Source organism: Cupressus sempervirens, chromosome 7 (genome assembly GCF_028749045.1).
Source record: "Cupressus sempervirens isolate cs-2001-9-10 chromosome 7, ASM2874904v1, whole genome shotgun sequence".
Classification (NCBI taxonomy): domain Eukaryota; kingdom Viridiplantae; phylum Streptophyta; class Pinopsida; order Cupressales; family Cupressaceae; genus Cupressus; species Cupressus sempervirens.
The window spans coordinates 891,302,172-891,315,016 of record NC_143124.1 but is presented as its reverse complement, the minus strand read 5'-3'; the positions used below and the strand labels follow the sequence as shown (position 1 = coordinate 891,315,016).

The window sequence follows — 12,845 nt, the reverse complement described above, 5'->3', positions numbered from 1 at the left end:
ATAATGTAGCATATATATAATGCTAACAAACATAGCAAATAGCAAAAGATCATGTTGTTGACTTAAACATTTTATAGTAGTGATGTAAAACCCTAAAATAGTTACATGGTATACATTTTTTTGATATATTTTATTGTTTTTCCATTATTTGGTAATGGTGGGATTTTTGGGCAAACATAGAAGATTTAATAATGAGTTTTTTTAGCTTGCTACATGTGTATTGATTTTTTCTTCTTAATTATTTGTTAGGTAGACAAGAAATAATTGTATGTTGCAAACTTGGGGCTATCATTTAAAAGTTGTGGGAGGTGGGAGGGTTTTAACACAATTGTCAATCTTTTTAACTATGATACTCAATGAATACTACTTTGTCGGGCTTAATAATGGTAATTGTGGTAAGGAAATTATTTTAGAAGACAATCACTAATAATTATACTTGGATGATCCATGTGTGGATAACCATGCAACATTGAATTCGGTTATATTACCATGTATGTAAAAATCAACAATATATTTAATAAAGCAATCACATAAAAAATTTGCTCTTTTTGTACAAAAAGTGATTTTTCTACTCACTGAAACCCATAAGAAAGAAGAAAAATAATAATTTTATAATCATATAGTTAAAAGTTGAACTTAGACTAGTTTTGGTAAAAAGAATTAATTATATGCATTCATTAGTTCAAAACTAATTGAAATAATAATAATGGATACAATAGTACCCTGCCTTTGACGGGAACTAACTTTTTATGGTTATCTTGATAATTTGTTGATATGATACACATAATGATAGTCTAAAAGACAAACTCAACTTTCCCTAATCATATTGAATATTAATTTAATTTAAGTTTTTTCTATTTTTTTAACTCAATGACTTTACTTTCTAATTCAATATAATAAAATGTACTATGTATAAATCCAAACTTGCTTATTTTAATATTTTAAATATTCATTTTATAAAATATTTATAGTGCATAGTTACTACTCTCGAGGAAACATCAAGGGTCTCCTAATTAGTTTCAATATAAATGATACTGTAAGTTTACTATTTGAATCAATTTTGTATTTTTGTATATCATCCATATAGTATAATATGTGGATTGATAAGAAAAAAAATTCATTAAACTTGTGTACAAACCTACTAGATTAAGAGGTGTGTATAAATATTATAATGTAAATTTGTGTTTATCTTATAATCAAAGTGACTATAAGTAATAATAAATTTTAATGGTAATCACTTAGTATCTTATTAATCAATAATATGTAGGATGCTTTTATTAATAGTAAAAAAAAATTTGCAGACATAAGATAAATATTTAGTATATATAAATCTATCTAACAACAAACTATCTCTAAAAGAACATTAACCCAAACTTGCCTATTCTCTAATAGTTGTAGATAGACCAAATAATTATTTTTAAAAAAACTTAGCTATCAAAACATTCCATTGTTTAAAAATGTCATTGGTCATAGAATCACTATATATGCACCTGAATTAATAGCGAGAGATTTATTTTCATTTACAAAAGGTCATGGTTGTAGTAGATAATGAACTACACATATAAATTAAGATTGTGTAAAAACTATTAATATTTAAACATATTTTTTTGAGTCCTAAACAAATAACCAAAAAAAATAAGGGCAGAGGAACACCTCTAATCACATTGGTCTCATCTTCAGTTACTAAACTGGTCCATTGACCAAATAATCTATAGGTTCAAATTTTGGTCCCCTTCATTTTGTAGCATCCACATCTTCTCTACACTTGGTCTCACATTCACACATGAATTCATTTCGCAAGTCTCATCCCACCATAGCCTTTATACGCCTCTCTTCTTTACTAGAATCAATGTTATAAATAATAAATGGTCACATGACTCCTTTACATCCACAATCCTAGTCCCCAAATTTGGCACAAAATCATTGTCCAAGAACAACCATCTCCAACAACACATCTAATCCAAAAAACTAACACTCTTCAACAGACCTCCTCGGAACACACTTTGTCTCCTCAACTAAGCCCAAGTGTACTGCCCATAAACAAACCGTACAACAACATCTACAATGACTTTTTAACAGTGTTATATTCTCACAAACTCCTCTACTAGTAGAATGTTCACAAGCAACAAAAGAATGTACTCATGAATTTGAAATGTCCTTCAAGCACTTCATAGAAACAACCCTAAGAAAGATCAATTATTGTCAAACCAATCTCCATGTAAGTAAATCTACAACTTGCACTCTATCCTAAATCCTCCACCACACTATACACACATTTCCAAGAATAAGCTTTACAAACTTAGGAAAAATGTGTTGAATTTTCCAACACAAGCACCTATGGTCAAATAACAAACAAAAAAACCTTCCACAAGCAAGGGTAGTAAGAAAATAATTGTTTTATTCAACAAAAGAAAAAAGATAATTTGCAATCAAATAATTGTGGGATGAATTACAGTGAAGAGATCAATTATTTTTATAAAAAACAATAGTACTAAAAAAATAAAAATAAAATAAAGCTAACTCAATCCAAAAATAGAAAAATTGGAGCTAGATATGCAACTTAAAGTTGCATGATTTGCACAATATGTTAGCTAGAGCCTAACTAAATTACATGGAGCTAAATTTAGAATCACTAAGTGAGCTTAAGCAAGAGCATGAATGTGAAAAGATGTGCTTTAATTATGCATGAGAATATTATCTAGCACATACATAATTAATTAATTAAATATATGTAATTGTGCCTAAAGAAATTAATATGCATGACCTTTGGCTATATTTGATAAAGAAGACTAAGGATTTGAAATATTATATTGCTTCATTGCCTTCTCCAAAACCTCTAGTCTTGTCTAAAACTTGTTTAACTACACATCTTACCCTCCATCAAAAACTACTAGGGTCACCTAACTTTTTCTGCTTTGTCTTAGAGCAAGACTTGTTAGACTAAGAAGAAGGATAAGGAGATAGAGTAGAATTGCCCATACTAAATTTCTACACTAGAAACCCCCACCACAAGATAGACAAACCCTCTTGTAAATGGTTAGTCAAGACACCTCAAAATAAATAATTCCAAGGGAAATGTATACCTAGTCTCAACTCTATAGAAGGAGAACAAAATATCTATGTAGAGAATTACAAGAGCTTTCCAAAAATATTTGAGTCGTAAAATCTCTCATTTATTTTCTCTGGTTATGGTCCTAGAAGTGTGAAAAATAACCTTGACTTTAGAGGCCTGGTACACAAAAAAAATGGTACACAATCTAATCAAACCACCACTAGATTTATATTTCCACCATAATCAAGTTTCTTGTTGATATCTAATTGAAAAGATCATTTGAAAAGAGTATTGTTAAGAAGGGGATTGTTGAAGAAGATTATGTGTTTCAATCATTGTTTTGTCACTGATGTCAAACCTGTTATTTACTGGTAAGATAATTGCTTATATGATTCAAGTACTATCACTTAGTTGATTGATGAGGAGGATTTAATCAACAAGATGTAACAAAAGCACCTAGAGAAAAGGTTGAGTTATGATTATGTAATGAAGTACAAGGATCAATTAAGATAGTGATAACATGATGTATTGATGATCTACTTAAGGTTACAAAATGGCTAGCTACACTTAGAAAGTTTAGAAGAACAAGTTAAATAAAGTTTGTCTGCCAAGCTTGACCGAGTGGATAGTAGGTGCCAAGCAAAGTTAGTGCAAGCCGAGCAGAAAGCTAGTTGGGGTCGAGCAAAAGAAAATTCTAGTGGATGTTGAGCAAGACAGTAGATGCCGAGTGAATTTCAGTAGATGATGAGCACTAGTAAAATCCAGTTGATGCCGAGTAATGTAGTATGTGTCGAGCATCAGAAGATTGATAATGTCTAGCTGCTGCATTATGACAAAGATTGAAGATTCGCCAAATATAAGCCAACAAGTTTGTTTTCTTGGAACTTGTGAACCAGGGGAAAGATAAGATTGATGAGCTGGTGGCATAGAATTTGATGTAAACCATTTTTAGGCGAATTCAAATCGATTCTAAGAGAAGTTTCTAGAAAAGATAAGATATGGGGTAGATACATTGTATCCTACCTAATCCATCCAAAACTATAATTTAGATGATGGATAATGAGCGGGAAAATATTCTAATTTCCTTTATATAGGAATGTTTGATCATGAAGCAAAGAGTTAGAGAGGTTGGTGTCATGTGCGAAAACCTAAGGAGGAGAAGGAATTAAGGGTTTTGCTTCATCAAGTGACCCAAGAGAAGTGTCTGCAATGGCATACCAAGCGAGAAGGCTTAAGGAGATGAATGCTTGAAGGGTGAACAAGCTATCAAAGTTGTAGAGTTAGAAAGTCAAGCAGAATTGAGTATTGAACAAAGATCTGTAATCTGCAAGTGAAGTTGTAAGTTGTATCAAATCAAAGCTCTACTGTTACTCTCTAAAAATTGTAGTAGTCTAGGGTAAATCCTTTAGATTAAGGTTGACCTAATAGTCATTGGAAAATCCTTTAACAGGGTGGCATTCCTAGTGAATGGCCTAAAGTCCTCTAACAAGGCTCACTTTTAACAGGGTGATTGAAATCCCTTAACCGAGTCACATTTAATAGTGTATTGTAACTTTTAACAGGGTTGACCTTTCATAGGGCATCACTTCAGAAGAGTGAAAAGGAGTAGCATGTTACTGGTGGTTTTTCCCAAATTGTGTTTTCATGTTAAATCATTGTGTCAAATGTGTTGATGAATGTGTTGTGTTTCATGCTTTACATTTCTGCAATTTGATTAGATACTAACCTGCAAGTTTTAAGTATTCATATATTCATTTGGATGCATGCATGAATATGAATGTTTTATGGGTTCATTAAGATAAGAAAAGTTTTATTTGTACATTTGGACCTTGAATAACTGATTCACCCCCCTCTTAGTTATTCTAAAAGATTTTCAACATTTCTAATCATGTCTTTTTCTCACAATTTTGAGCCCATATGCCAAAGTTATGGGCAAAGAACCAACAACCATAGGCCAAAACTTGATGATCTTTGTCATGTCACAAAATATTCTAAAAAAATTGCCAAATTCAATTCAGACAAAGAAGGAAAACTTGGAGACCTTATAATGCTCTTGAGAAAAGAAACCCTTAAATATAGAGGTGTTTGATGAGATTGCACTCTAATACCATGTTGAAGCTTGCAATAGAAGTACCTAGTATCAAACAACAAATAAAAATACATTCCACAAACAAAGGTAGCGAGAAAAATTGCTATATTTCTCAAAAGAAAAAATTATTACAATTCGCAAGATCACATAATTGCATAATGAATTACAACAAAGAGATCCATTAGTTTTGTCGAAAACAATAGTGTTAAAAAAGAACTAACTCAATATGAAATAGAAAACTAGAGCTAGATATGCGAACCAAAGGTGCATGATATGTACAATATGCAAACTAGAGCCTAACTAAATTATAGTGGGCTAAATTTAGACTTACTAAGTGAACTTAAGATAAAGCATGAATGTGCAAACATGTCATTTGATTATACATAATAATATGCATGAGAATATTCTCTAGCATGTGCATAATTAATTAAAGCAACATATGCAAGTGTGCCTAAAGCAACTAAGGCACACTCTAACAAAATTGCGATCAAATTCTCTAAACTCTTTGATTGTTAAAGCCTCCACCAATTTCCTTCATTATCAGATGATTTATGTTTCTAGTGGTTTTATCATCCACCCATGAAAACTCCAAATAAACTTTGATAGAGACATCTAAAACTCTACCCCTGAACATCAAAATGTTCCTTTTATCAAACAAAATGATACCTCCATAGAAAAGATAAAAATTTATGAAAAAACAGCTAAAACCCATGTTCATGACCAACGGGAAAAACTCTACTCCCAAACCTTTCAAACTACAATTGCTTACCATTAATGGAAAACCATTAAAATACAAACTAGACATATTTCCCTTGCTCCATGGACCATCGTGCCAAAAGTCTTCAAATTTGAAATTGGTTTTGCTTTATCTCCTTATTTGCTTTGCCTAGTACTCATTCCCTTTTCTTGTCCTCTGGGTGATATGTACGGAAAATAAAAAGATCATCCATAAAGTATATCATTTGAACCCATTTAAGATTCATGCAAAAGCATACGAGCATTTCCATAAATGTTAGATTGCCCTACCCAGATTAGGTTATAACCCTTTGCATACTATCCTTCCTCAAACTCTCCAACTATCTTTCTTACATATTTGATCATTTTGTTTTATTTTTATTATTGTTATAGACTTTATTTTGTGCCTCTTTACAACAATCAAAATCTTCATTAGATAACTTTCAAGGTATGCTCTAAAATTCAATTTGATTGGTACATTTCAATATATAACTTAGCATTCTAGATCTGATTTACAATATAAATTTAATCACTATTATTTTGTTACTAAATTTGAAATAGACATACTCACTCATAAATAACCATAATAAATTAGTAAAATTCTCCGCAACATTATTTATCAAATCTCATATAAATACATAATAGAAAAAACACATTTTATTAAAAAAAAAAATTGAAAATAGATTACTCTATACTAAATTATATCTTTGATAAATAAAATATTGTCTTAAAGTACAGACTACATTAAATTCTGTCATTGTAAAGAGTCCAATGATAAAATATAAAAGACTTCACGTCCACAAAGTCAAAAGATGCCCCTCCGGGACAGGACAGCGGAACGCCCAACGGTCAAAATAGTTCATTTCCTGCGCGCCAGCTCTTCAAATTCTAATAGATTTTTCTCCATCGCACCAAAAGAACAAAAAAAATCATATGAACTTAAATCTACTTGCACTCTTGAATATTCAGATCATGGAGCCTGGCATAACAATCATATCCAGAAGCAACTGAAATTCTGATGACACTGATTCAAATCCGAACTCTTTATAACCATAATTTCTGTTCCAAAACTTCAAAACATATATCAGAGGAATCCTTGCACTATTAAACATCTACACAATCAATCCAGAATCATCAAATAGATGATGCGATGAAATTCATAATTTATGTTCCAAAACTTCAAAAGCATAACTGACAAATAACAGAGGAAATCCCCAAAAAAAAAAAAATCTCAGATGGCGAGCTGCTTCTGCACTTGGAAAATCGTCTTAGCAGAGCACAGGAGCCGCTCATTCTCATGATCCGTCATGGGAATTTCAGCAACACCCAAAACCCCTCCTCTCCCAAGCAAAGCCGGCAAGCTGAGAAAAACCTCCTCCTCGATTCCATGAAACCCCTTAGCTAGGACAGAAACAGGATGAATCCTCCTCTGGTTCCGCAGCAGACTCCTCCCCAAGCTAGCAGCAGAATAACCAACAGCCCAGGAAGTGTAGCCCTTCAATCGAATCACCTCATAAGCCCCATCAATAACCCCCTGGTGAAGAACATCCAGTGGAAACGAAGAACAATCGTCCCCCACTTTCGACCTCTCGAGAAAGGAAAGCAGGGGAACCCCTCCAATGGCAGCAGTAGACCAGAGCGCCACGGAGCTGTCGCCATGCTCGCCGACGATGAGCGCCTGAACGTCCTGAGCATTCACATTGAGCTTCTCGGCAATGCTGAAACGGAGACGCGAAGAGTCCAGATTCGTGCCGCTGCCGAGAATTCTGTTCGGCGGCAACCCCGAAAGCTTCCATGTAATGTAGCTCAGGATGTCCACGGGATTCGAAACCACCATTAGGAGCGCCTCGGGGCTGTGATGAACAAGCTGCGGGACAATGGACCGAAAGAGGGCTAAATTCCGGTGGAGCAGATCAAGGCGGGATTCCCCCTGCCGTTGCCTTGCGCCGGCCGTGATGATGCAGAGATCTGAGCCCGCCGTGACGGCATAGTCCGTGTCTGCCGTGATCTTCGTGCGGGGGAGAAATGCGGCAGCGTGCTGCAGATCGAGCATTTCACCGCGGAGTTTGTCCGGCTGAATGTCGAGGAGGGCCAGATCGTCTGTGAGATCCTGAGTGAGGATTGTTTGGGCGACCGCCATGCCCACGTTTCCCACTCCTACGACTGTGATTTTGCCCGTTCTGGTCGCAGGGGAGGCGGGGGATGTTCCATGGATGGGTTTTGTCAATGGGTTGGGTTGATTTGGGGAGAGGGATTCAGAGGGGGCTGAGGAATTTGGATTTAGGATTGCGCATCTGAGAAGGTTATTTTTGGGATGGAGTTGGATTGGGCGGAGAGAAATGGATTTGGGGGTCGCAGTTGGGGGATTGCTTGATTTTTTAGCTCTGTTTTGTTGTGGGTAATGGTGTTCATGCGTTTTGGTCAGTGGGGAATTTGAGTTTAGGATTGCGCATCTTCGGCCATTCTTCTTTGCATGGAGTTTTGTCGGGTGGGGGTGAGAGAAGAGCATCGAAATGGAATTGGAGGTTGCAAAGACCGACATGATTGGGGGATTGATTAATTTCTGAGCTCTGTATTGTGGTGGGTAATGGCGTTTATGCGACTTGTGTGGAGCAAAGGAGGGAAATGATATTGGGAGTTGCAGAAATGGACATGATTGATTTGTTGAGCGATTTCTGAGCTATGTTTGTTGAGGATAATGGAGGGGGGAGATGGGATTGAGGGTTGCAGAGACGGACATGTTTAATTGATTTCTGGACTCTGTTTTGATGCGAGTAATGAATGAGTGTTTGAGGGATTTAGGCGGAGAAATACTTGGTCAAGTTTCATACTTGGAGAACCAATTCAACGGTAGTGGGGAATGGTTGGGTAGGAAACTTCGACGCCATTGAAGTCTTCTGTGTGTGTCCTTCATGTGTGACATGGCACTCAGCGTATGTTTGACGATCGACAAAAACAAAAATTGTTCCAAGAAACGAATCTGCAGCTTTCAACGTGCACTAAAACGTGATTCTTACCCCCGGAACATTTATGAGCAACATTTGGAATTTGTTTTTAAAAATTTAACTTCAGTTTGGATATACGCAACTTGTTTTTACAAAAACTGTCTTTCTTGCTAAGAATTACGTTTTAAACTTCAAATTTGAGACATTTTCAGAAATTTGACTTCATTTTAAACAAGAGACGCAATGCGTCATAGTTCCGCATAATGGTTATAGAGGTGTAGATGAGTTAGAATCTAAATTAACATTATGAATGCATTAATTTTTGCCTAGAAATGCACTTGTGATCTGATAGGATTGCTCATATGTTGTTGTTAAATTCTCGTCCTAGAAATGCGCTTATGATATGATAGGATTGCTCATATGTTGTTGTTAAATTCTCGTCCTAGAAATGCGCTTATGATATGATAGGATAGCTCATATTTTGTTGTTAAGTTCTCGTGCTACATTATTATATCTTTGGGCATTTAAGCGCAAGAATAAAAGGCCAAAGTCCCCAATATGATACTAAGTACTTAATATCATACTATGATCAATACATATGCTTTAGACAAATTTGCACCTTCTATATTGACAACTTAAATTATGTGCAATGAGGAAAGATATCCATACCAATATTTGAATTATAGAACTTGAAGAAGTGATGAAGTATTTGGAGTATCACATTATATTTTTAAGCATACCATGCATGCTACTAGACAACCATAAGTAGTTGGAATAACTCCCCAACTATCTATTATTCTCATCTTGATTATCAAATGGAACTCACACTATTTTTAATCATTAGCACTGAACAAAAACTAAGATAGAGATATAGATAGAGATAAATAGCAGTATACAACAATATCAACATAAACATATATGCAGAGGAAAAAATGATAAATAATATAGAGGAGGAAGAGGAAGATAGATAAAATAGTAAGATAGAGTGATACCAACATAAGTTGTGTGTGAGAGAGAGAGAATTAAATATAATTTTTTTTCTTAATAAAACAAATTGTCAAAATAAAATCATGGTTATAATAAAGAATTAAAATATATTATATTTTAGTTAATGAAACTAAGAATTTAATTTTTATATTAAAACTCACATTTCTATAAGAAAAAATGAAATGTATTGAAATATAAAAATATTTTATAAGTAAAACTAATTGTTTAATTTTACACAATTAGAAAAGGTTTACTATTTAATGTTTTGTATCTCCAAACTTTTCATAAAATTAAGTAATTTTTAATTATGAAATTATATATATATATATATATATATATATATATATATATATATATATATATATATATATAATAAATAGATGTAATACATATAAATTTGATGTTGATGAATAAAGATGATGTAATAAATAAGAAATAAAATATAATTATTTAATTTCAATACATAGTTTATAAAAACCTAATAATAATTTATATATCTTTTAGAATTGAATTATTTTTATTTTGTGGTTATTTATTTAGTATGTTTTTTGATATAAAATATAATTATTAATTTAATATTAAAATATATATTTAAGTTTTAAATATATTTAAACTAAATGATAAATTGTTTAAATAAAAAATATTAATAATAATAATAAATAATATAATTTAAAAATTGTAACACTTATCAATTATACATATTACAAACACTATTATAAAATATAATTAAAAAATAATATTATTTAATTTATTTTTATAAAAGTAAAATAATAGTAATAATTTAACTACTTTTGTTAAAAAAGCAAAGTTTAAAAAAAAATTAGAAATTCAAACAATCAAAAATAAACATCAATGTAAAACTAATAATAAATATATTTAAAATAAGAAATTAAAAATATTTAATAGATTGTGATAATTAATATTGATTAGACATGTTGTGTGAAGTGGAGGATAAAATGATTGAAAAAATAAAATCTTATCAACTTGTCACAAATGTGGAAAAGATAAAGTTATAATTAATACATTCATTAATGCAAGAGGAAGTTGTTAGAAAATATTTGTATTTTTTGTTGAAGAAAATTAATTTTCTCCCCCACCAAAAATAGTATCGACCAATGGAATGGATGAAAAATGTGGTTTATAAAATAATGAAAAATTAGAAAAAGATATAAACATTTGAAATCTCATATAATCTTTTAAATTCTTGGATTTGATTGGCTAGTGTTAATGTCATATTTGGATTCACAAGAATGCATAATATTCCTGCCTTGGGAGGAACTAAAAATATACCAACTTATACTATGATAATATTTACTTTAAATTTTCCTTGTGAACACATTCCAAGCTCAAAGAAAACAAAATTTAGTCTTTGCAACGATTACTCTTTTGAAAAAAGGTAAGAGAGTAGATAATAAAATACTTAATTTTCTAATTATCAATTCTAAATTAATTGAAAATAATAATTAGAAGTTTGATAATAAGTTTTAAAATTATCAAAAGTCAATTTATTTAGTTTATATGTTGTTTATTTGTGAATCATTATTTAGACATTTGTTTATAAATATTGGTAATATTGAGTGTAAGATTATTTGAGTATTTTTACATAGATATCAAGTGACGCATTGAAATGACTATTTTCACACCTTTCAGTGCATGATGAATTCTTTAAAAGCATTCATAAAATATTTTTTAAGTTCCTAAGTCACACATGGAGATAACCAAACAAAATCATTGAAATATGGTGTGTAGGTTAAACTCTTTGTGAAAATTTGGCCTCTACGACATCGGCTATGTCTCCCTACATTCCCCATTTACTAGCACAAACACATAGATGTTGATAATCTTCTACATAGGCAAAGATCTATTTAATAGAGGTTTTTTTAACCTTAAAAGATATGCAAGGCCTATATGATCTCAAGTAGACACGTTCAAGGCATTTCTAGCTCAAAACAATGATTGTAGGGGATGGGGGGGAGAGAGAGAGAGAGAGAGAGAGAGAGAGAGAAAGAGAGAGAGAGAGAGAGAGAGAGAGAGAGAGAGAGAGAGAGAGAGAGAGAGAGAGAGAGAGAGAATGTGAGTGAGAGAGAGAGAGAGAGAGTAGGAGTGGGGGAAGGGGACATAGAGAGACAGAAGGGGGGATGGGAGTGTGAGAGAGAGAGTACGGGATGGTAGAGACAGTAGGGGGTGAGAAAGAGAGAGAGTATGGGGGGGTGGGAGAGAGGGAGAGAGAGAGAGGAGAGAGAGAGAGAGAGAGAGAGAGTAGGGAATGGGAGTGTGTGTGTGTGTGTGTGTGTGAGAGAGAGAGAGAAGGGTATGGGAGCATGTGTGAGAGAAAGAGGGGGGTATAGGAGAGAGAGAGAGAGAGAGAGAGAGAGAGAGAGAGAGAGAGAGAGAGAGAGAGAGAGAAGGGTATGGGAGTGTGTGGTGTGTGTGTGTGTGTGTGTGTGTGTGTGTGTGAGAGAGAGAGAGAGAGAGAGAGAGAGAGAGAAAGGGGAAAGGGGAGGGGGGGGCAGAGAGAGAGAGAGTAGGGGGTAGGAGAGAGAGAGAGAAGGGGATGGTTTTGTGTGTGAGAGAGAGAGAAAGAGGGGGGGGGGATGGTAGTGTGGTGTGTGTGTGTGTGTGCGCATGCAAGAGAGAGAGAGAGAAAGAGGGGGGGGGGATGGTAGTGTGGTGTGTGTGTGTGTGTGCGCATACAAGAGAGAGAGAGAGAGAGAGAGAGAGAGAGAGAGAGAGAGAGAGAGAGAGAGATGGGTGTGTGTGTGTGTGTGTGGAGAGAGAGAGAGAGAGAGAGCAGGGGATGGGGAGAGAGAGAGAGAGAGAGAGAGAGAGAGAGAGAGAGAGAGTAGGGGGTGAGAGAGAGATAGGGGATGGGAGTGTGTGTGTGTGTGTGTGTGTGTGTGTGTGTGTGTGTGTGTGTGTGTGTGTGTGTGAGAGAGAGAGAGAGAGAGAGAGAGAGAGTAGGGGGTTGGAAAGTCTCGATGCTTCACCCCTATGAGCATCACCTAGATCCAATGAGTGCTATGTGTTCCATTTATTC

The 12,845-nt window shown here is 33.9% G+C and overlaps 1 pseudogene across 1 annotated transcript; it reads right to left on the bottom strand.

Annotated features, from left to right (window-relative positions):
• Positions 1-6,568: 6,568 nt before the first annotated feature.
• On the bottom strand, positions 6,569-8,872 carry LOC149550360 (L-lactate dehydrogenase B pseudogene; annotated as a pseudogene). The gene has a single exon (XR_016354196.1). The product of XR_016354196.1 is annotated as an L-lactate dehydrogenase B pseudogene (transcript).
• Positions 8,873-12,845: the final 3,973 nt, after the last annotated feature.